The sequence below is a fragment of the Hypanus sabinus genome, chromosome 18 (genome assembly GCF_030144855.1).
Source record: "Hypanus sabinus isolate sHypSab1 chromosome 18, sHypSab1.hap1, whole genome shotgun sequence".
Lineage (NCBI taxonomy): Eukaryota > Metazoa > Chordata > Chondrichthyes > Myliobatiformes > Dasyatidae > Hypanus > Hypanus sabinus.
Genome location: NC_082723.1, coordinates 46762035 through 46786944, shown reverse-complemented (window position 1 = coordinate 46786944; position 24910 = coordinate 46762035). Strand labels below are relative to the sequence as shown.

General features: G+C 38.5%; 1 long non-coding RNA gene across 1 annotated transcript; it reads right to left on the bottom strand.

The window, feature by feature from the left end:
• Positions 1–82: 82 nt before the first annotated feature.
• On the bottom strand, positions 83–5402 carry LOC132377512 (uncharacterized). Its single transcript, XR_009506665.1, has 3 exons — positions 5281–5402; positions 3525–3628; positions 83–151 (listed from the first exon to the last, which is right to left on the bottom strand). It is a non-coding gene; the product is annotated as an uncharacterized LOC132377512 (long non-coding RNA).
• Positions 5403–24910: the final 19508 nt, after the last annotated feature.

Genomic DNA, 24910 nt, shown 5'->3' with positions numbered 1-24910 from the left:
AACTCCTTTAACTCTATGAGCCCTCACAAGATCATCAGATGATGTGGGGACAGATCTAGAAATCTCTTACCTGAGAACTCAGCTCCACTCTTTGACAGGGATGCTTTTCCAGAAGTATCTAGTGGCAAGGCTTGGAGATCATTTAGAACTGCTGGGTTGAAAAAGGATAATGGAGCCACGATGAATCATGCAGAAAGTGAACACAATATGCAGGCCAATTTGAATGTGGCCTATTAGTTACTAAACAATTTAACAAGAGAAATTTTGCAGCCGATCTCCTCTGTAAAAGACACACAGAGTACTTTGAGAATATATCTGAAACTTGATAATATACTTCGTTCTGAACATTGTCATTCCATAGTTTGTGATTTATTTCCCTGATTATATACGAGGGGTGATGGATAAGTTCATGGTCTAAGGTAGAAGGAGTCAATTTTAGAAAACTTGGCACATTTATTTTTCAACATAATCCCCTCCTACATTTACATACATAGTCCAGCGGACGTGGAGCATATGAATCGTGGTCCTCTAGAAAGTGTCCACAGATGGGTGATTGATAAGTTTGTGACCTCAGGTGGAAGGAGATGAGTTATACAGCTCTCGTTACATGCAAATGCAGGTCAACTCTTTGAGTGATTATGCAGAAAGTTTGAAGCTAAGAACTCATCTCCTTCTACCCTAGGACACAAACTATCAATAACCCCTGATGAGTTACTAACTGATGAGTTATTAACTTCAAACTTTCTGCAAAATCACTCAAAGTTGATCTGCATGTGCATGTAAAGAGAGCTGTATAACTCATCTCCTTCTACATTAGGCCACAAACTTATCAATCACCCCTGCTGTGGACCACTTCTACAAAGAAGGGATCCGTATGCTTCACAACCGCTGGACTAAGTGTGTAAATGTAGGAGGGGACTATGTTGGAAAAATAAATGTGCTAGGTTTTCTAAAATTGACTCCTTCTACCTTAGGCCACAAACTTATCAATCACCCCTCGTATTTCTTCTACTTTTCTGTGTCAAATCATAATGGTTATTTCTACACAACATCCCATTTTGCATATAACATGTGGCTACAATGATGGATGATGGGAAGAAGCCTGCAAGGAATTCACTTCAACAGGGGAAAAGCTGGTGATGCCAGAATGTGTGTTGATATCATTATTATTTTGTATAACAGAAACAGAGTTCAAAAACTTAACAATTTATTTAAATGTTGACTGAATGCATTAATGGATTCATAACCTATTTTTTGCCATAGTAATTCTAAGATGCTGAATTATAATTATAAGTGTTTCATTTCCTTCTGACTTAAGAAGAGACCCATTCAGCTGCAGGACAGTGTCATTCTCCTGACCGCTGTTTATTTTACTGTAATCTGTTCTTTTTAACATGCATCTGTATTAGGAGCAACTTACAAAGTCAATTAACCTAACAACCCATAGCTTTATGATTCTTGGGAGGAAACTATTGGACCTGGAAGAATCTCATGTGGTTACAAAGGGGAAATTTGATCTATTGAGTGCTCTACACTCAAGAAACTGATATATATGAGATGAGATGATATATCACTCCCATCATCTGTAATCTCAAGTTTGATGCCATTAGTAGTAAAATCCTAGCAATTTTGTATCTGATCGTTTGGAAATCCTGATGGTTTGGCATTGTGTTCACCCAGTACTGTCCCTTCCAGTTCACTGAGGCTGATCATGCACTCCTATTCAACTCATTGGGACTCTCTTTCCTGAGTTCTGTGGTTACTGTGGTTCCAGTAGTTACTGTGGTTCTGTTTTCCAAACCCCCTTTAAAATCGCCTGGTGTTTTGGAAAATACTAATTTATTAAAATGTGTCTGAAAGAAAAGTAAACCAAAAAAAATGTTGGTCTATTAATGGGAGTAAAATCTAGTAGTCTGTAAAATCTGCTTTGTCAGCATGACCAGAGTCTTGAGGGTGCCTGACTGTAGCTAGCTGGAAGAAGAACAAAAGGGTTCTCCTTGTATTCTGCACAATATATACTTTTTATTGTTTAATCATTCAATGTATGTGGATGCCATTGGCAACAACTAGACTGTTTGCTCATCCGGCCCACACAAAGCAGAGGAGAGAGTTACAAATCAAAGAGTTTGGTAGATCTGGAGTCAAAAATACGCCATGCAATATAAGATTCCCTGAAGGACATTCATGAATCAAAGTGGTTTTATGACATTCAGGTAGTTTCATGCTCACTGTTGAAACAAGTTTATTTTTACATTTGTGTGTATTTAGTTACTTGAATTCCCTACTTACTAAATTCATTATTGAAGTACATAAATGTTACCATATACAATTCTGAGATCTGTTTCTTGTGGACATACTCAGCGAATCCAAGAAACAATATAATCGATAGAATGAATGCAAACAGGCTTTTTCCACTGAGGCCAGGGGAGAAAAAAAAACAGAGGACATGGTTTAAGGGTGAAGGGAGAAAAGTTCAAAGGGAACATTGGGGGGGTCTTCTTCCCACAGAGAGTGGTGGGAGTGTGGAATGAGCTGCCAGATGAAGTGGTAAATGCGGGCTCACTTTTAACATTTAGGACTAACTTGGACAGGTACATGGATGAGAGGTGTATGGAGGGATATGGTCCGGGTGCAAGTCAGTGAGACTAGGCAGAAAAATGGTTTGGCACAGCCAAGAAGTGCCAAAAGCCCTGATTCTGTGCTGTAATGTTCTATGGTTCTATATCAATGAAAAGTTGCACCCAATAGGTTCAACAAGCGACCAGTGTGCAAAAGACAACAAACTGAGAGAAAAAACACTGAAAAAATAAATAAATAATACATACTGAGAACATGAGATGAAGAGACCTTGAAAGTGAGTCCATAGGTTGTGGATACAGTTCAGCGATGGGGTGAGAAAAATTGAGTGAAGCTCTCTGGACTGATTCAAGAGTCTGATAGTAGAGGGTTAATAACTACTCCTGAACCTAGTGGTGTGGGTCCTGAGACTCTTGTACCAGAAGAGAGTATGACCTAGGTGGTGGAGTCCTTGATGAAGGATGCTACTCTCTTGTGAAAGTGTTCCGTGTAGATGTGCTCAGTCGTTAAGAAGGTTTTACCCATGATGTACTGGTCTGTGTAGATTACTTTTTGTATGATTTTCCATTCAAGAGCATTCACAGCCATGATGTAACCAGTCCATATGCTCTCCACCGCACATCTGTCGAATTTTGTCAAATTTTAGATGTTCTGCCAAATCTTTGCAAACTTCTAAGGAAGTAGGAGTGCTGCCTTGCTTTCTTCATAATTGTGCTTAAGTACTGGGGCCAGGACAAGTTCTCTGAAATGGTAACACCAAGGATTTTAAAGTTGCTATCCCTCTCAACCTCTCAATGAAGACTGGCTCATGTCAATAATCAGTTCCTTTGTCTTGCCGATATTGAGTGAGTTTGTTGCCTTGGCACCACTAGTGTTCTGGGCCTCTGACTTGCTAGTCCGGTGGTTCAACAATTATAGTCAATAGTATAGCTCCAAAGGTAGATCACCTGGTCATTCTTGCATTTCTTTAAGGATCTGCCTCTGAACAAGCTCCCTGTCAAATTTCCGACGTTACAACACTTCCAAGGCATTGTAAAATGTTTTGAGACATCTGAGGATCATGAAAATATTGTATAAATGTTAGCTATTCTTTTCGAAAAGAAGATTTTCTCTGCAGTTAATTTATTCACATTACATAATAAATGTTCTTTCATAATCTGTCACAAGTAAGAAATATTGCTTCATGGGTTTGGCATTACAAAATGAACCATTTTCCTGTAATAAATTGTATCATGAACTATCCCAGCTTATCAACGTTTTAATTGTACAATCTTCCAGGTATTGCTTAATATTGATATTTAAATTATTGATTTCTCAAATAAATCAGTGTTTTATTTCAGAAATACTATTTTAAACTTTTACAATAATCACCAGTCACTTGCTTGGAAAAATGAAGAGATCTTAGAGAACAAATTATCATTTTCCAGACTTGGCTGGGTGTCTGAGAAAGGGAGATATTGTAGGGTAAAAAATAAATCAATTCTCAGGGCAACAAGGCCCTCTGAATTCACTCAGAGGTGTTTCATTCTGATAGTTCCTAATTTTGGGAAATCTGTTTGCCCTTGATTCATTTGGCTAAAACACAAGATTACTAAGTTGGACCTCTGAATGCATGAAGTGTACCACAACCTACACAGCAGCTTATAAAAATATACAACTCCTTTGTGTTGTGCTGTAACTTCCTTCTTCTCCAACCCTTGACCTTTCCCATCCACCTGGTTTCACCTATCACCTTCCAGCTAGTGTCTTTTGTCTCCCCCCCCCCACCTTTTCATTCTGGCCTCTTCCCCCTTCCTTCTCTCTCCTGAAGAAGGGTCTTAGCCCAAAACATCAACTGTGTATTAATTTCCGTTAGATGGTCCCTGACCTGCTGTGTTCCTCCAGCATTTTGTGTGCGTTGCTTTGTAATTTGTTAATGATATAATTTCTCATCGGAAAGGTGGTCAGCATGATAACCAGACCTCCCTCATAGGATGAAAATTATTGAGTGCGAATGGGAGATGCGATTTTACTAGAATCCCTAGTCCTAAATTGGAGAACACCAATTTTCATTTAGAATGAACCAGCTGCGTTTTGAATGAGGGATCAGGGAAATATAGATTCAATTTAAAATTTGATGAATCACTTGTTGGAAATGAAACATAATTTACAACTGGCTTGTCACAATGAATGGGATTTAGGTGATAAAAAATGAAAGATAATACACTTCCACCTGTCTATTAGCCTTCTCACAAATTGTTTTCCTAAATTGTTAAGTGAAATATCATCAAGACAGATGTCATTAACAACAAACTAGACTGTGATGGCAAACTCCATATTGTTTTAAATGGTAATTTTGTTTTTATTATTGCTAGTCATATTGATAGATGGAGAGATTAAGCATAGATCTGATATCCAGCTACGTCTTCCCTTATCTTTGTTAACGCCATGTTCTTTTTCATTTCCTAAACTTTCGTGGCTTCCTTAAATGTAATTTACAATTTGGTATGAGATCTTACCAGATTGAGTGTTGGTATGTAATCGGTCCTGGTGATCAAGGGGCTGTGTTAAGCCTGTCCTATCTCACTCCAGACTCATTCATAACAATGAGGAATAAATAGAAGCAAGGACAATATGATGAAATTTAGAAACTACTCAGCAATTTACCACCAGCTGGTTGGACTTCGAACAAACATTTGAAATCACTTGAATTTAAATGCTTACCTAGGTCCAACTAGTAGAATTCAGTACTATGGTTCTGAAGTATAATGAGAATCAGCGTTAATATCACTGGCATATGTCATGAAATTTGTTCACTTTGCAGCAGCAGTACAATGCCTGACAAATATAGAAAAACACTGAATTACTGTAAGTACATATTTGTATATTAAATAGCTAAATTAACATAAGTAGAGTAAAAACAGGCATTTAAAATGTATTTCAATTTATAATCATCAGCTGTACATCATTGGCCAATTACCACCTTGTAGAGAAAACAATTTGGCAGTCATACTGTAGCTTAATCTCTTGTATTATTAAGGACCCCCATCGCCCAGGGCATGCACTCTTTTCATTGTTATAATCAGGAAGGAGGTACAGAAGCCTGAAATCACATAGTCAGCGATTCAGAAACAGCTTTTCCTCTCTGCCATAGCTGGACATTGAACCCATGAACAATACCTCATTTTTTTAAATTTATCTATTATTTCTGTTTTTGCATTATTTTTAATTATTCTACACACACAGATATACATATGCATATATATATACTTAATTGTTTCTTCTTTCTATATTATCATGCATTGCATTGAACTGCTGCTGCTAAGTTAACAAATCTCATGACACATGCCGGTGATAATAAACCTGATTCTGATTCTGATTCTGTTTATTTCAAATCCTTTCCTCCACAAGCAAGTATCTGGCTCTGTCTCTTGAGTGTTCACTTGCCTAGTCTTCCAACTTCAGTGACAGTCAGCATGACTTTGTGTGGTGCAGCCTGGTATTACTAACTTGATTGAGCTTTCAAGAAGGTGACAAAGGTGACTGATGAAGATAGAGCTGTGGATTTTGTCTACTTGGATTCTTAATAAAGCACCTAACAATGTCCTTCACTGTGGGATTGCCCCGATGATTAAGATGCATGGGATCCTTGTTGAGATGGCTGTTTGCACTGAGAATTGGTTTGCCCATGGAAGACAGCTAGTGGTTACTGAGAATTACTATGGTTGAAAATCCATGACTAGTGTTGTACTCCAAGAACTGGAACACCTTCAAAAGGCAATGCCTCAAAGAGGCCGCATCCATCATTAAGGACTCCCATCACCCAGGACATTTCCTCTTCTTACTGCCTCATGGTGAAGGAGGTATAAACACTCAAAGTTTCAAGAACAACTTCCTTTTCTCCACCATCAGATTTCTGAATGGACATCAACACTACTTCACTATTTTTCCTCTCATTTTGAACTATTTATTTAATTTATTTTTTTTCTAAATATTTATTGTTTTTTATTGTTATGCATTGCAATGTACTGCTGCTGCAAAACAATACATTTTATGACATATGCTAGTGATATTAAATCCGATTCTGATTCTGCTTTCTGGGATATTTAGGGACCCTTGATAGATTTATTTCTAACAGCCCTCGAGGTCTTTGCTGACAGTTCTGGAAATACTATTGGAGAGTCCATTGTGTGTGTGCTTTCTTTCTTCTGCAGCATTTTGAAGATCAATTAATGGCTCAAGTCATATATTTTGCCAACAGGCCACAGCATTCAATGCAAAAGTCAGAACTGAGTAAGATACTGGCCCATCAGCCCTTCTTATACCACCCTCTGGCTCCTTAACTTTATGCCATGCATGACTGGCACATGTCGTGCAAACTGTGCAAAGCTAGTGTAAGAAAGTTTTACTTAATTTTGATTAATACTAATGCTTTTAAAAAGATTTTTAATACATTATTTTAATGTTTTGTATATTTTTGTGATAAGTGGGAATCAGTGGGTGTAGTTTATTTTGATAGGATACCACACAAGAGGTTGTTAAAGTCAAATGACATGCAATTAGAAGTAATATTGGAGGTGTGGTGGATAATTTCTTAATGGACAGAAAACTATAGGAATAAGTGTGCTGTTTTAAGGCTGAAAATCTGTGACTAATGTGCACCACGTTGTTCAATGGGCTTCAAAATCAATAATATACAGTATATGTGGATACAGAGATCAAGTGGCATCTATCCAAATATGATGATGGTTCAAAGCTGAGTGGTCCTGCGAGCTTCATGGGGGAAGGCTAGATTCCATGAATCTAGCAGATGGAAAACACAAGCAGTTGGAAAATAATGTGGAAAAATGTGGGGTCACCCAGTTTGGTAAAACAAAATAGATGTTAATTTATTTTTTAAATGCTGAGAGATAGAAAAATGATAATGTTCAGAGAGATATGTGTGTCCTTGTACAGAAATCACGGCAAGTTAATGTGCAAGCCCAGCAATCAGGCAAAAGGTATGGTCTTCTTTATTGTGAAATAGTTTGAGCTCAAGAGTAAAAGCATCTTACTGTATTTAAAGAGAGCCTAGGTGAGATCACTTCTAGAATACTGAGTAGAAGTGTGGTCTTCCTAAATGAAAGACTAAGTGTGATCTTTTAAAACTGAAGTGTAGATGAACTTCTCACATGATGAATCTTTGGATCCTCTATCATAAGGATATGGAAGTAAGATCACTAAGGATATTTATAGAGAAAGGCAATAGATTTTCAAGGATCACAGAATTGGTTTAGAAGAGAAGTTGAAACCTAGAACAGATAGCAGATTGGTAATATTTCATACTAAAAGATGGGGCAGACTAGATAGGCTGAATGGCATATTCCTCAGTGACATATTTGTGATAAAGAACATGCAGAAAGTATTCATCAAATTGGTGAGGAGGTGAGATTATAAGCCAATTAGCTTTATATTTTCTGGCATTTAAGAGAACAGGAAGACATTGAATATGGAAAAGATTAAACACGTTGGTGATCATATCGAATAATATTAAATTCTCCTTGGCAAATTTGTAGTAGGATTGATATTTATCTTTCCTGCAAGATCTCATACCACAGTTCACAGTCACAAAATAAGAATTTATTCATTCAAGAAGATATTTCTTCACCCATGACTACAGAACTTTGAAGTGTTCTACTCAAGAAGATTGAGAATGCTCAGCCCTTGAATATATTCAAGATAAGCATTGGTCAATTTTGGATGTAAGAAAGTGCACAGTGTTTTTAGAAATTTGCCACCAAGATATGAACATAACAGTGCAAGGAATGAAAAGGGCAACCTCAGACTCTATTTCTTTTTATTTCTGAAAATATGATTGGAAATTTTTATTTACTACATTCCATCCAATATAGTCTTATATTTGACCATGTCAAGAGGAATGGTGGTATCTTGATCAATTTCAGAGTTAGTTTTAGGAACTAGGGCCCACTTTGAACAACCATTGGAAATGGTAAACCGGCTCTGCTCAAAATCGAGCTCTTCAAACATTTTCAGTCATTTTTAAAATAAAAACACTAACTTGACATCCAGTGCCCCCTGGTGGAAAGAGTGAACATTGATTAAGGCTATGAATTGGCTTGGTTTCATGCAACCCTATGGCTCCCTGTGACTGCCAAGTACCTCAGTCTTGGCTCAGGCTTAATGAAGCTGTGCAGATGACCTGAGGAAATGTACACCAGGATGATTCAGCACACACAGGAAGGAGGGAAGGGATTGAGGAACAAAAAATACAATTAAAAAGACTACATCAAAGTAGCAGCATGGAAATATTATTATTTGTCACATACGTTTCTATTGATATAGGTGGTTATTCAGCCCAACTTGTCTATGATGATTTCAGAGCATTTTCTTTAATCACAGTCCCATAATTATTTCCCTATCTTGTCTCACCTGCTTATCATCTACTCTCTGATTCTCCTACCACCCACCTAGGAACTTACAGTCACTATCGAACCCACCTAACAGAATGATATTGAGATGTAGGAGAAAACCAGAGCACTGGGCACAGGGCGAGCCAGAAAACCTATGGAAATAGTGCAAATTGTCAGAATCAAACCAAGTCATGGGAGTTGAGAGGCAGGTGTGTTACCCACAATACCACTGTTCCATCTGAATAAATGAAGGGAATTGAATACAACCTGAATCAAGTTTAAAATTTGATGGCTCTAATGTACAAGTAGAGTACATTGGGTATCTTTGGTAATTGATATTTCTTTGGCTAAAGTCAGGAAGATATAGCTGTTGAAGAGCTCAATTGGAAGTTCTGGTAATACAGATTTTCAAGAAATGGAACCCAAGTTTTCTGACATTATCCTTATGCAAAGCAAGAAAACATGGGATGGTTGATAGAAATGCCACAACAGGAGGCCATTTGACCTATCCTGTCTATACTAGCAAGATTTCTGAAATATATTTCACTCCACTCCCTTTCCTCACTTTTCTGCAAACTATGTTTGCTTAAAAAAAACAAACTCAAACTTGCTTAAGTACTCAAACTTTCAAGAATCACTAGATTCTGGAATGCTTCCGGAGGACTAGAAATTTGCAAATGTCACTCCACCCTTTAAGAAATAAGGGAGATAAAAGAAAGGAAATTGTAGGCCAATTAGCCTGACTTCAGTTTGTTAGGATTCCATTATTAAGAATGAGGTTTTGGGGTACTTGGAGGTACATGATGAAATAGGCCAAAGTCAGAATGGTTTCCTTATAAGGGAAATCTTGCCTGACAAATCTGTTGGAATTCTTTGAGGAAATAACTGGCAGGATAGACAAAGGAGAGTCCATGGATATTCAATCACAAACAAGAGAAAATCTGCAGATGCTGGAAATCGAAGCAACACACACAAAATGCTGGAAGAACTCAGCAGGCCAGGCAGCATCAATGGAAAAGAGTAAACACTTGACATTCCTGATGAAGGGTCTTGGCCCGAAACATTTACTGTTTACTCTTTTCTATAAATGCTGCCTAGCATGCTGAGTTCCTCAAGCATTTTGTGTTGGCCATGAATGTTGTTTACTTGGATTGTCAAAAGATCTTTGACAAGGTGACCCACATGAGGCTGCTAAACAAGAGCCCATGGTACTAAGACCACAAGATATAAGAGCAGAAGTAGGCCATTCAGTCCATGAGTCTGCTCCGCAATTCAGTCTTGGGCTGATCCAATTCTTCCAGTCATCCTCACTCCCCTGCCTTCTCCCCATACCTTTTGACACCCAGGCCAATCAAGAATCTATCTATCTCTGCCTTAAATGCATCCAATGACTTTGCCTCTACAGCAGCAAGTTGTACCCTCTTGTCCTAGACTCCCCTACCATGGGAAATAACTTGGCCATATCTAATCTGCTCAGGACTTTTAACATTCGGAATGTTTCTATGAGATCCCCCCTCATTCTCCTGAACTCCAGGGAATACAGCCCAAGAGCTGCAGACATTTCTCATACTGCAACCCTTACATCCCTGGAATGATTCTCATGATTCTTCCCTGAACCTTCTTCAATATCAGTATATCCTTTCTAAAATAAGGAGCCCAAAACTACACACAATACTCCGCGTGGTCTCACAAGTGCCTTACAGAGCCTCAACATCACATCCCTGCTCTTATATTCTATACTTCTAGAAATGAATGCCAACATTGCACTCACCTTCTTCACCACCAACTCAAACTGGAGGTTAGCCTTTAGATTATCCTGCATAAGAATACCCAAGTCCCTTTGCATCTCTGCATTTTGAATTTTCTCCCCATCTAAATAATAGACTGCCTGTATATTTCTTCAACCAAAGTGCATGATCATATACTTTCCATCTTTGTATTTCATTTGCCACTTCTTTGCCCATTCCCCTAAACTATCTAAGACTTTCTGCAGGCTCCCTGTTTCCTTTAGACTACCTGCTCCTCCACCTTTCTTTGTATCAGCAGCAAATTTAGCCGCAAATCTATTAATCATATATTTCAAATCATTGACATACATCATAAAAAATAGCAGTCCCAACACTGACCGCTGTGGATCTCCACTGGTACATGTCAGCCAGCTAGAATAGGATCCCTTTATTCCCAATCTCTATTTTCTGCCAATCAGCCAATGCTGCACTGACGCTAATAACTCCCCTGTAATTCCATGGCCGCTTATTTTGCTAAGCAGCCTCATGTGCAGCAACTTGTCAAAGACGTTCTGAAAATCCAAGTACACCGCATCTACCATATCTCCTTTGTCTTCCATGCTTGTAATTTCCTTAAAAAAAATTGCAGTAGGTTAGCCAGGATTTTCTTTCCAGGAAAGCATGCTGGCTTTGGTCTATTTTGTCATGTGCCTCCAGGTATTCTATAATCTCATCCCTAACAATCAATTCCAACAACTTCCCAACCACTGATGTCAGGCTAACAGGTCTATAGTTTCCTTTCTGCTACTTCCCACTCTTCTTAAATAGTGGAGTAACATTTGCAATTTTCCAGTTGTCCGGTACAATGCCAGAATTTATCGATTCTTGAAAGATTATTGTTAATGCCTCCGCAATTTCTCCAGCTACTTCATTCAGAACCTGAGGGTTCATTCCATCAGATCCATGAGATTTATCCAGCCTCAGACCAGTAAGTTTCCTGAGCACATTCTCGATTATAATTTTCACTGCACATACTTCACTTCCTTGACACTATTGAATGTCTGGTATACTGCAGATGGTTTCTACTGTGAAGAGTGATGTAGAATACACATTCAGTTCTTCTGTCATCTCTGCATTTCTCATTACAATATCTCCAGCATCATTTTCTATTGGTCCTATATCTACCCTCAACTCTCTTTTAACCTTTATATATTTCAAAAAGCTTAGTATTGCAGAAAAGATATTAACATGGATTGAAGATTGGCTGACTGGCAGGAGGCAAAGAATGAGAATAAAAGGGGCCTTTTCTGGCAGATTGACAGTAACTAGTCTGCGGGATCAATATTTAGATTGCTTCTTTTCAAGTTATGTGACAATGATTAAATGTCAGAATTGATGGTTTTACGGCCATATTTATGGAAGATACAAAGATGGGTGGAGGGGCATGCAATGTTGAGAAAGCAGGGAGGGAGTCTGCCAAAGGGATTAGACATTAGGAGAGTGGGAAAAGAAGAGGCTGGTGGAATATGATATTGGGAAGTGTCTGGTCATAGAAATCCATCGGAGGAATAAAAATGCAGAATTTTTTCTAAATGAGGAGACAATTCAGAAATCAGAGGTAAAAAGGAACTTCGGCTTCCTTGTGCAAGATTCCCTAAAGGACAACTTACAAGTTAAGTTGGTGGTAAGGAAGTCAAAAACAAAATTTTGTTTTGAAAGAACTAAAATATAAAAGCAAGGATGTAATAGTGAGACTTTATAAGGCATTGGTTAGACCACATTTGGAGTATTGTGATAGGTTTTGGGCCCGTTATCTAAGAAAGGATTGCTGGCAGAGGAGTTTCATAAGAAAGATCCCAGGAATGAAAGGGTTAACATATGATGAGTGTTTGTTTGCTCTGTGCGTATACTCACTGGTGTTTAGAAAAATAGTGGGGAGATGGAGTAATTAAATTATATCAAACAGTGAAAGACCTAGATAGAGTGGATATGGAGTGGATGTTACCTGCATTCGGATAGACTTGGATCAGAAGGCACAGCCTCAGAATAGAAAGATGTCCTTTTAGAACAGAGATGATGCAGAATTTCTATAACCAGAGCGTGGAGAATCTGTGGAATTCATTGCCACAGCCAATGTGAAGACAAAGTCATTGGGTATATTTCAAGCAAAGGTTGACAGGTTCTTGATTGGTAAAAGGTGTCAAAGGTTATGGGATGAAGGGAAGAGAATGGGATAGAGAAGAAGAAAAAATTAGCCATTTTTGAATGGCAGAGCAGTCTCAATGGACTGAATGGACTGAATTCTGCTCCTATGTCTTATGTCTAACTCATTTTTCAAAATTGCCATTCAAACAGCCTCCACTTCTTATTCAGATTACACCTAGTACATTACAGCTTACTAATTATAAGAACTACTTGTCACCTCTGGTGGGAAGAAAGCTGATTTTGGAAAAGAAAGCTGATGTGCAAAATGAACTTTCTAGACCAAACAAAATGTGCTTTGGGATTTAAGAGCCATGAGTGAATGAATAACCAACATTCAGTCATATGTTTTGAGAAAAATAAAGATTAATAATTAAGACCATCTTATCTGCAACACAAAAAAAGCTGACATAATAAATTAAACTTGCTTGAAGGGATGTTTTACTTCATTTGAAAGAACGTTATGTGCAAGCAATACAGCAAATCCAGCCTTCAAGCTCTGTCCAGGAATCTGTAATATAGTCAAACTCATTACTTGGTTAACCAATAAGATTTTGCAATTGTATTCCCATAACCAGATTAAATTGAATTGGTTGATGATCTAATGCCACATTTAATCACACTCTGTGAATATCAAGGTGAAAATTGTTTTCCCTGTAATATGTGGCATTTTTCTGTCTCAGTTTACTCGTAGGCTTTACTTTGACTTCATGAATGGAATGACAAATAAGTGAGGCAAGTAATCTGCTCCTTGAGTTATCAAGCAGGTGGCGAAGACAAAAATCACATGAAAGGCTCGGACCTTTATCTTGGATCTGAGATGTATTTGAGGACGCTGCTAGAGAATTAAATTTTCCAGAATTCTGATTGTCTTTCAGTATTGCTTTATGTGGAATTTCTGCTTTTGGGCAGACTGAGTGCAGGCTCAAAGCCTTTGTGACGGGAAGCTTGCTGAGAAGAGCAACAACATTGCAGTAAATGAGTTTCGGGAGGGCTTGGACTTTGGCATAGGTATGGTTGGGTTCTTATGGCCCCATGAAATAGAGTAGAAGGATCTGCTGATGATGCAGGATTATAGAAGCTCTTCACCTCAAGAATGTGGTGATAGTGGAAGCTAGAAGAGTGTAAAGGAGTAGGAAGATCCCAAAATGCAGTGATTAAAGGCTTCTTGTATTCCTGATTACTAAATCAAGGACCAGAAGTAGAGCTACCAACAGAACATTTTAATAGAAGATCATTAGCTCTCAACTAACAGCAGAACCTGGTATAGCCATGGATCAAAAGTCACATCACAAGATACACTTACTTACACCACACAGAGCCAGATCGTTGGATCTGGAGGAAGAACTCATAGACTCTAGGCAGTACTACACATTAGATTCTCTCCTCCTTTGCTCCTTTAACTGTTTGTGTTTATTGAGTTTTAGTGAACCTAACTAATTGTGGTTAATAGTTCACTGACTGTTATAATGAAGACAATGGGTTTATTATACTATTCAAAATGGATAACCAGTTTCCACAAGTAATTGGCCACCCATCTGATAACATGCCTGGGTTAAAACTGGAGCTGGGTTAGTTGAACAGGGTTTGATTGCCATTCTATTTTGCAAGTTAACCTGCAAAATATCAACAAACTAACCATTTTAGAGAGTTAAAATCCAAGCTTATTTTAGGGTATCCTCATTCCGAATACATTGCAGGTGAGATGCGCCCTAACACTGGCTATACTCATCTGGTTTGGGGCTTGAAGATACTGAGAAAAATGCCAAACAGCATGACATCATGATATTTACAGTTAATCAATATTGATGAAGGCAAAAAGCTAAAGTACATTTTCTAGAAAGGAATCATTTTGAGAAAAAATTTATATCATTGTTAGTCTAAGAGGATACAGAATGCAGAATTGTTCTCTCATCCTGCAGTGACTCATTCTGGGTTATAATGACATGCACCCAACAGTTCTTTCAGCAGCTCACACAGCTTTGCTGCTGTAGATCCCACTGCTGAATATTGCTTGAACAAACGGAATATGAACTGGTATTGTACTTTGACAAGTGTTGGATTGTAACAGGCAAGCCAGGTAAGCTGTCTACTTAAGGTCTACTATCGGGTAATCGAACAGTCTTCTATCTCCCACCCCTGAACTTAAGAATGCTTCACTGAATCGATGTGTTAAACTTCATGATTATAGTTAAACCAACTAACTGATGTAGGCAAAATGAGAAAATCTGTAGACGCTGGAAATCCAAAGCAACCCGCACAAAATTCTGGAGGAACTCAGCAAACCAGGCAGCATATATGGAGAAGAGTAAATAGCTGATATTTTACCCTGGGACCTTTCATCAGGATTCTTCTACCACTACTACTACTACTACTGTGAAATCTCTTCGAGGGATGCCTACCTTGAGAAAGTTTAAATCATTCCTTTGACATGACTTCAATGAAGCTCTTTCTCACTACTCCTGTGATCTCTGCGGTCCTGATGAAGGGTCTCAGCCCGAAATGTCACCTGTTTACTCTTTTTCATAGATTCTGTCTGACTTGCTGTTCCTCCTGCATTTCATGTGAGATAAACAAGACTGGTCCATGGCAGTCATAATAACCGCATCCAGCCAAAAACTGTGTATAATCATACAAGTGACAAGATATTTATCCATTCTTAAAAGTTATAGTAGTTGAATGCATTCTCTCATGCACTAACATTGCTGTCCTCATTAAGGTGCATGATCCCCACACCCAACTCACATGACTCTAAGGAGAAGAGTAAAAGCAACAGACTCCAGGCGCTTGTGATCAGAGTTCTATCAATAAGATCATCCCCGAGTCCACAGCTGGAAATGGTGGCGATGCAACCTGAGTACCATCAGTTCATTGCACCCATGTTGTGCGATGGTTTCTGCTGTGCAGTTCATGATGCTGATGCTCCTCCTCGCAGCATCTTCCATAACATCTTGACTGAGCATCAAACTGACCCTGGGAAGCAACGTGGTGGTGACCCACTGAGACAAGTGCTTCTCACAGATTAACGAGAATATCAATGTAGGTTTGTGAGAAAGGGTGCAAAATGCTGCAGGCAGAAGTCAGCCTCATGGGGGGAGAGGGTCAGCAGTATAGTGCTAGTACCTCAAAACTGACATAGAAAGTAGTAAGACAGGAAAGGCACTAAACATTATTATTTTCAATTATTCCATTGTTGACATTTTATCATTATGAGTGATACTGACAAATTAACATGATTTAAATATGCTGTCACTTAGGGCAAATAACATCTTTCATCGTTCAAAGATAAGTGGTTCTAATATGGCAGCCACTGGCCTTTCTGCAGACTCTTCAACGCCTCATCGAGAAAAGTTGCTCTCAAAGTGTTGCCAGCAGAATCACAACCAGTTAATATGACAACAGCTAAATGCTTGAGGTAGTGCTCCCTGTATATTGTGGACTTTGGAATGGGTTGAGCCATCTGCAGAAAGTTGTGAACCTGCCAAATCAGATGTCTCTCTGCCTAAGATAATGCTAGAAACAGCAAAATAGCACCATGTGCTTCCCAATATGCTGAAACTGTTCTACAACAGCCATATGCTGCAAGGTTAGGCTCCAATTTATTTTGGTAAAGAGGGATGCTAATTGTGATATCATTAGGTGTGTGGCTTACAGCATAGAAAGTTTCAGTTGTGTTGATGTAAATGAGAAATGTAAGTCCCCAGTCCAATATCACAATGGATGCAATTGCTTTTTTCTTAGCACAGTAAAGTACAGAATACAGCACAGAACAGAATATTTGTCTCACTATGCTGTGACAATATTTTAATCTATCCTAAGGTCAATCTAACCCTACCCCCACATAGATCTCCATTTTTCTTTCATCCATGTGCTCATATAAGTCTATTACATGTTCCTAATGTATCAGCCCCTACCACCACTCCTAGCAGTGTGTACCATGCACCCACCATACTCTGTGTGTAAAAAAGGTACTTTTGACACTCCTCACTATATTTTCCTCCAATCACTCTACAATTGAACCCTCTTGTATTAGTTATTTCCACTCTGGGAAAATGTCCACTCTGTCAATGCCTCTTTTTAGCTTTTACACTTCAATAAAGTCATCTCTCATTCTCCTTCACTCCAAAGAGAAAAGCCATTGTTCAATCAGCCTATCCTGATAGGAAATACCCATTAATCCAGGCAGCATCCTGGTAAATCTCCTCCCCATCCTCTCTAAAGTTTCCATATCTTCCTTATAATGAGGGGATTAGAAATTAACTCAGTTCTGAGTGTAGTCTAATTAGAGTTTTATAGAGCTGCAACATTACTTTTTTGTAATGTTTTGTAGTAGCTTTTGAAATCAATCCTTAACTAATAAAGACTAACACACCATATGCCTTCTTAACTACTCTTTCAACTTGCATGGTAACTTTGAAAGGTCTATGGACAAGGACTCCAGGAACCCCCTAGTCCTCCACATTGCCAAGAATCTTGCCATTATCGCTGAATTCTGACATCAAGTTTGACCTTCCAAGTTGAAACACTTCACTGTCTTCTGGGTTGACCTCCATTTGCTATATCAAGCACAGCTCTGCGTTCTATCAATGTGTCATTGTAAACTATGATAACCTCTTACACTACCCAGCACCACCAACCTTGCAACTATGTGTAGACTTACTAACCCACCCTTCCACTTCCTCATCCAAGTCATCTATAAAAATCACAAAAGGTAGGGGTCCCAGAATAGAAACCTGTGGAAGATTATGGTGACCAACCTCCAGGCAGAATACACTCCATCCATTATGACATTCTGCCTTCAGTGGGCAAGCCAATTCTGAAAAAAATGCTGTCAAGTTTCCTTGGATTCCACACCTCCTGACTTTTTGAATAAGGGTACTATGGGGAACTTTGACAAAGACTTTTCTAAAACCCATATACACCACACCCACATCTCTACCTTCATCATTTTGTTTTATCACCTCAAATAATTCGATGAAGCTTGTGAGCCACAAACTACGCCTCACAAATCCATGTTGCCTGTTCCTATTCAGACATGCTTCCCAAATACTTGCAAATCTTATCTGTAATAATCTTCTCTTACAGTTTGCCCAGCACGATAAAAGACCCACTGGTCAATAATTCCTAGAATTATTCCTATTAACTTGACCAAAGAAATGACATTTGTCACCCTCCAATCTTCTGGTCTACTCCTAATAACAATGAAGATGCAAAGATTACTGCTAAAGGCACAGCAATCTCTTCCCACACGTCCTATAATAACCCTGAGTATATCTGGCCTAGTCTGGGAGATGTACAGGTATCTACCTTAAGTTTTTTTAAATGTTCTAGCACATCTACTTTCATAACATTGACACATTCCAGTATATCATCCTGTTTTACACACCCTCACATACATCTTGGTCACACTCACTAGTGAATACTGAGGCAAATTCATTAAGGACCACCCATACCTCCTCCAACGCCAGACACACGTTTCCTTTTTTTTAATCCTAGATCTGTCCTACCCTCATTTTACGCATCCTCCCACTCTTCAAATACATATAGAATGCCTTGTGACTTTCCTTATTCTTACTCAATAAGGCCTTCTAATATCCCCTTCTGGCTCTTTGAAGTTCCTTTTTAAACTCCCTCAGCTACCTTACAACTATCCCTGCCTTACAACTAGTCCTGCCTTGCTACCTAAAGGTCCCTGCTTCCTAAAACTTATGTATACTTTATTCTTTATCTTGACTAGATGTTCCACATTTCTTGTCACCCATTGTTCCTTCACCCTATCATCCTTACTCTCCCTCAATGGGACAAATCTATACAGAACCCCATGCATAATCCCTAAACAAACTCTGCATTTGTTCTGTATTTCCCTGAGTATATCTGTTTCCAAATATCACTCCCAAGTTCCTGCCCAAAAGCATCATAATTCACTCTCCCACAATAAATACTTTCTCATGCCACCTGCTCCTATCCTTCTGTAAGGTATGGTAAAGTTGTGGTTACTGTCTCAGAAATGCTCACCCACTAAGAGAGCTGACTTTTGACCAATTTCATTGCCTAGTAATAGATCCAGTATGGCCTCTCCTCCAGTTGGCCTAGACACATCTAACACATTTTACTCCATCTAAACATTATGTTCTAAGGAGGTGCCAATCAACATTAGGAAAGTTGTAGTAATCTATTACAACAACCCTGCATACTTACATATTTCCAAAATCTGCCTCCTGATTGGCTCTCCTCAGTATCTCTGTAGTTACTTCGGGGGGTGGGAGTCTATAGAAAATTATAAAATCAAATGTTTGCTCCCTTGGTGTTTCTGACTTCTACCCACACTGACCCAGTAAATAATCTCTATATTTCTGTAACTATCATACTGTCCATGTTTAGTAACGCCACTACGTCCTTGTGGCAGCCAACTCTGTATTGACCACAACATCATGGAGCTATATACTGATCAATGTCTAAGTTCATCAATCTTTTTCATGATAATTTTCTCATTAACATATTATAAACCATTCAGTTGATTGCAATTATGCCCAATCCACTGCCTATCTTTTCTCACAGTTTTTTTACATACTGCATCTACTGTTACACCATCTGCTTCATCATCTGACTTCTCACCTTGGTTCCCAAGACCCTGACAAATTAGTTTCAAACCTCCCCAACAACTCGAGCAAATCTGCACACTTAGATATTGGTCCCCCTCGAGTTCAGGTGTACTTGCCCTTTTGAGCAGGTGATACTTTACTCAGAAGAGATCCCAATGATCCCCAGAACTGGAAGCTTATCCTCTTCACCATTTCTTTAGCCGCACATTCATTTGCTTTATCATCTTTTTCTTACCCTCATTGGTGTGTGGCACAAACAGCAATCCACAAATTACTACCCTTGAGGTTCAACTTTTCAGCTTCATACACAAGTACCATACATTCTCTCTTTAGGACCACCTCCTCTATCATACTTATGTCATTGGTACCAGTATGTACAGCATCTTCTGGCTGCTTGCCCTTCATCTTAAGAATTCTGTAGACCCAATCTGAGATGTCCTTTGTATGTTGCACTTATGAAGCAACATACCATCCAGGAGCTCCATTCATGTCTACAGAATTTCCTCTCTGTTTCAAATAACTACTGAATCCTCTATCACCACCATTCTCCTCTACTCCCTCAGTATTTCCCTTTGAACTGCAGAGTCAGACTCAGTGCCAGGGATCTAGTTACTGCAGCTCCCGCTGGTAGGACAACCCCTCAACAAAATCCAAAGCATTATATTTGTTATTGAAACAAACTGCCACAGGGGTATTCTGCACTATCTGCCTATTCCCTTTCCCTCTACTGACTGTTATGCAGTTACATGCCTCCTACAACTCAGGTTTGACTACCTCCCTGTAGCTCCTATCTATCATCTTCTCATTATCCTGAATGAGCCGTAGATCATCCATTTCCAGATCAGTTCCCTAACACACTCTGTAAAGAGCTGCACTGAGATGCACTTCTCATAGATATACCAATCAGGGATTCTGAAGTCTTCTAGATCTTCCACATTATTTCTTACAAGATGAATGCATGACTTACCTGATAACTTTTCTCACTACTCTGGGTAGACACTAATAAAGAAAGAGAAACTTGACAGACAACTCAACCTACCTTTGCCTTTTCTTGCTGAAGGCTCTTGAGCAAAGCCTCAGTTCCCTGTTCTTACTCTGTCTCAGTCATACGCTGATTAATCCAACAACTGCCACTCCACTTGAAGCTCACCTCTTTGTATGCCACTTGCCAAATGCCTAATAACCCAATTGATTCAAAGCTCTGCAAAAAGTCCCAAAATGCTCCAGTCATTTTAAAATCTGACACTACACACCACGGGTAATATCTTCCACTATCTTAAGCTCTGAAGTTCCTTCAACAAAAACATCTTTAGATGGATATTAATCAAAAATATTCAGGCACACATGAAATATCTTTCAACATATTTGAGAAAGGAATTTACTTCAAAGTCTTTAGGTAATATTTATCAATCAACAGATATCACTAAACATAGGTTTTCAGATGAAGATTGCTATGCACACATTTAACAATCTTTTTTATAACAACAAATAGTATTTCAGAGTACTTCATTGTCTGCAAAACAGTTTAGTATTTATGAACATACTAGTAAAAATGAATCATTCTTTGATTTTTTTTGTTTCAAACTCTTTCATTGCTGTGTTAAACAGTCATCATCTCAGCAGGATATCTGCACAAATTAAGTAGTCAATTCCACTGAAGAGGACTGTAGAACAAATAAATGCTCCCAAGCTAGCCAGTAGAAGCCATTTTAGCACAGTGTTATTAGTAATAAATATCCAGCTGTTAGTTTATCACATATGTGCTTTAAGAAAAAATGGTAATGTATGTTGAAAGAGTTTCACAGGGACATTTTTACAGAATTCCTTGTTGCACACAAATTGGTCACATGAATAATGTTTGTAAAACGACAATCTCAGCCACGAATCCTGGTCTGTGTGCAACATGCACCTAATTTTAATTTTTTCACACTTTTTAATTGTATGCAATAAGATGGGAAATAAATTGGAATGAGTAGCCAGTTCTTCAAGCATATTGATGAGTTCCTTGAGCTGTTGCGGTCAGTGTGCTGAAACTGCTGTTATCATGTTGTTTGCAGGGAGTTATACAATTTTGATTCAATAAGCATAAAGGAAAGGCAAAATATTTCCCTGCAGGTATGCCATATGACCTGGAAGTGCATTTGACATTCCTACACATCCATTGCCATTGTCCTTTAGATCTTGAAAGTTTGAAAAATAGTTTTGAAGAAGTTGCTACAATCCTTTTGTAGACAATACATACTGTAGCACTGAGAACCACTGAAAGTGAATTAATTTTTAAGTTGATGCTTGGTGTACTTCTTCCAAGTTTGTGCCCTATATAGTGAATGATTTTGGAATGGAACTCACCTAGACAAGTGCCAAATATCCTTTGACCCCCTTGATTTGGTCTATATTGGAGGCAGAAAAAGTTTTGTAAAATCGTTACAGAATACTCAGCCCCAGATCTGCACATATTTTTACTACTGCCCATTATGCCACTGGTGTTTAGGACAGCAATGAAGGTATTCCTTCTTTGGTGGTGTTCATGGCATCCTTCATCATGTCAATAGCTTGGTTTTCACTACCGTCAGTAATGCAAGTTCTGGGTGGAGATCTACACATGTAACCATCATATTTAAGCTTCTGGGTAATGGTAGTCCACAAGCAGTTGTGAGTGCAAGAGTCACAGGACCATATTTTGCAGGAAATGATCATTGCCCAGCACTGGGGTAGCATGATTATTGCTTGCCTCTGAAAAGACTTTCTGAAAGTTGTCAAGGTGTTGCTGAATGGACTGCATCATCAGTTCAATCACATACTTTGTATTCAGGAGACATGAAGAAGTCTAGTGTGCCATCATGTAATATAATATATGCTGGCAGCAGTTCTCAACTATCCCATTTTATGCATGAAGAATCCCTTGACTGAAATATACTACTCTGATTATTTATTTATGTGGTTTAAGTGACTTGGCACCACTTTGTCACTGCATTGTATTCCTCTTCTCACAAAATTCATATTGCCACTCCAGTTGGCAGATACTCTTGGTTTTGTCAATAAGTTTACTCAATTTTGGATCTGATTCAACAATGCCCAATTGGTAAAGCAACAAAATGTAAATCACTTGAAGTCAGTTTCTATTCACTATTATATGCCAGAAAAGTTCCGTATATTCAAGCTCATATGCTAAACTGGGTGGTGGGGTGGGGATACGTCTCTACCAAGGAAGTGTAAGGTGCTTCTTCCCCCCACTAGCCCAGAGGTCACCCTTGGGCAATGTGTAGCAACTGCTTAACCTGTGAGGCAATGGGAGAATGGTGGATGGGCTATATGAACAGCTGGTACATATCACAAATCCAGGATATGCGACCACTGACTCCAAGCAGAAATCTCCGAAGAGTATTGATAATGACTGGGGTCACCAATCTTGTAAGGAAACTGCCCAGAAGAAGGCAATGGGAAACTACTTCTGTAGAAAAAAATGCCAAGAACAATCATGGTCGAAGTCCATGATTGACCACTTCATGATGATAATGATGAAGCTGCTAAACCATTAAAATAATATTCTTAAAATTTCATTTGAAAATACTATCAAGGCTGAAATGTTCTATAACTTTGTAACAATATCTCTTAAATTATATAGTAGTTTTGAATTTAATTTTCATTTTAGTACTGTGCGTTGTAAACAAATTCAACAAAAATATACAGATTGGTATTGAAAGCTTCATTTATTTGAACTTCATAGTTACGTGGAAGAAATTTGTCCTTGCTCAGGTGTGCTTGGAAGTGATAGCCTGACTGTCTGTAGGCTATTTCATGTAAAATAAAATCAGAGAGTGGTCAGTACATTGAATGAGCTGCCAGAGGAAGAGACTGAGACAGACACAGTACATTAACAATATCTAAAATGTACTTGGATAGGTATAATACATGGATAGGAAAGGTTCAGAGGGATATGGACTAATCATGGGAAAAGAGGACCAGCTTAGATCCGAATCTTGGTCGCCATGGACTAGTTGGGCCAAAGGGCCTGTTTCCATGCTGTATGTCTCTAACATTAAAGCGATCAGACTGAAAATCAAATTAAACATTTGTAGACAATTGTATAGACTGTGACAAAAAATATCAAAACACCTGTAATGCTTGCAGTTCCACTACATTTTTATTGATGAATGTGACATAATTGAAAGACGAGATAGAGTCAATGATGTGCAAATAAGTGAAACAAAACCTGCACTCAGCCAACTGGAATGACTCACAGACAGAAAGGTAATGGTAACAATGGCAAAGCTTTTTTAAGCTGTTCAGGAGTCAGGAGGCCATTAAAAATTGCTACAGGTCAGTGAAGTACAACCGAGGACAGCTTAAATGGCCATTAAAGAGATGATAGCAATATTAAATGAATACTTGACTTCAGCCTTTTGCCTTGTAAACAATATTTAACAGCTATATGTGAACATCAGGTGAAGTCGTAAAACTGTAAACAGTTCTGGAATGTAATAAAGAAACTATAATTAGGTCAGACAACTAGTCCACGTGGCATACATTCATAGGTTAATATAGGTTTTGCAGAGGTCTTTTCCATAAGATTAACAGCACAATGGTATCAACAATTTTGGCTTTAGGTTTGACCACAAGATTTAGGAGTAGAATTAGGTCAATAGGCACATTGAGTCTACTCTGCTATCTGACCATGACTGATTTATTTCCCCTCTCAACCCTATTTGCCTGTCTTCTTCCCATAACCTTTGAACCCTTTCTAATCAAGAATCTATCAACCTCTGCCCACACACTGAGTAAGATAATATATTAGTTATATTGGAACTTAATGGAAGATTGTACAGTGAGACAGGTTACTCTGGAACAAAGTCACATGCAGTTAGTGATAGGAAAAGACAGAAACATGGTCAGAAAACTCTATACGGGTGCCTCCGCCTTTACAAAGGTAGAGCGCTCCTATGAAACCTTTCTTAAGCTGAAATGGTGTAAAGTGAAGAAACATTAATTTATATGGGAAACATTTTCGTAAAAGCGAAAAACCTCTTTGTAATGTGAAAATAGGTTACTAACGTAGATCTTTTGTGAAAGTAGCTTAAAGCGAACATTTGTAAAGCAGGGGACACCTGTACTAGCATTAACTATCAGCAGTGACAGGTGTAGCTTCACATATAAGACCATAAGACGGAATTAAACTTTTCAGCTCACCAGGCCTACTTTGATCATGGCTGATATATTTTCCTTCTCAACTCTATTCTTCTGCCTTCTTACTGCAACATTTGATGTCATTACTAATCAAGAGCCTTAATACCCTAACTTTAAATGCACTCAATGACTTGGCCTCCACAGCATCTGTGCCAGTTGCTAAGGATGCTTATCCTTTTTTTGGATTTTAAGGATTCATTCAGTTCCGGTTTTTAAAAAAAATGATACA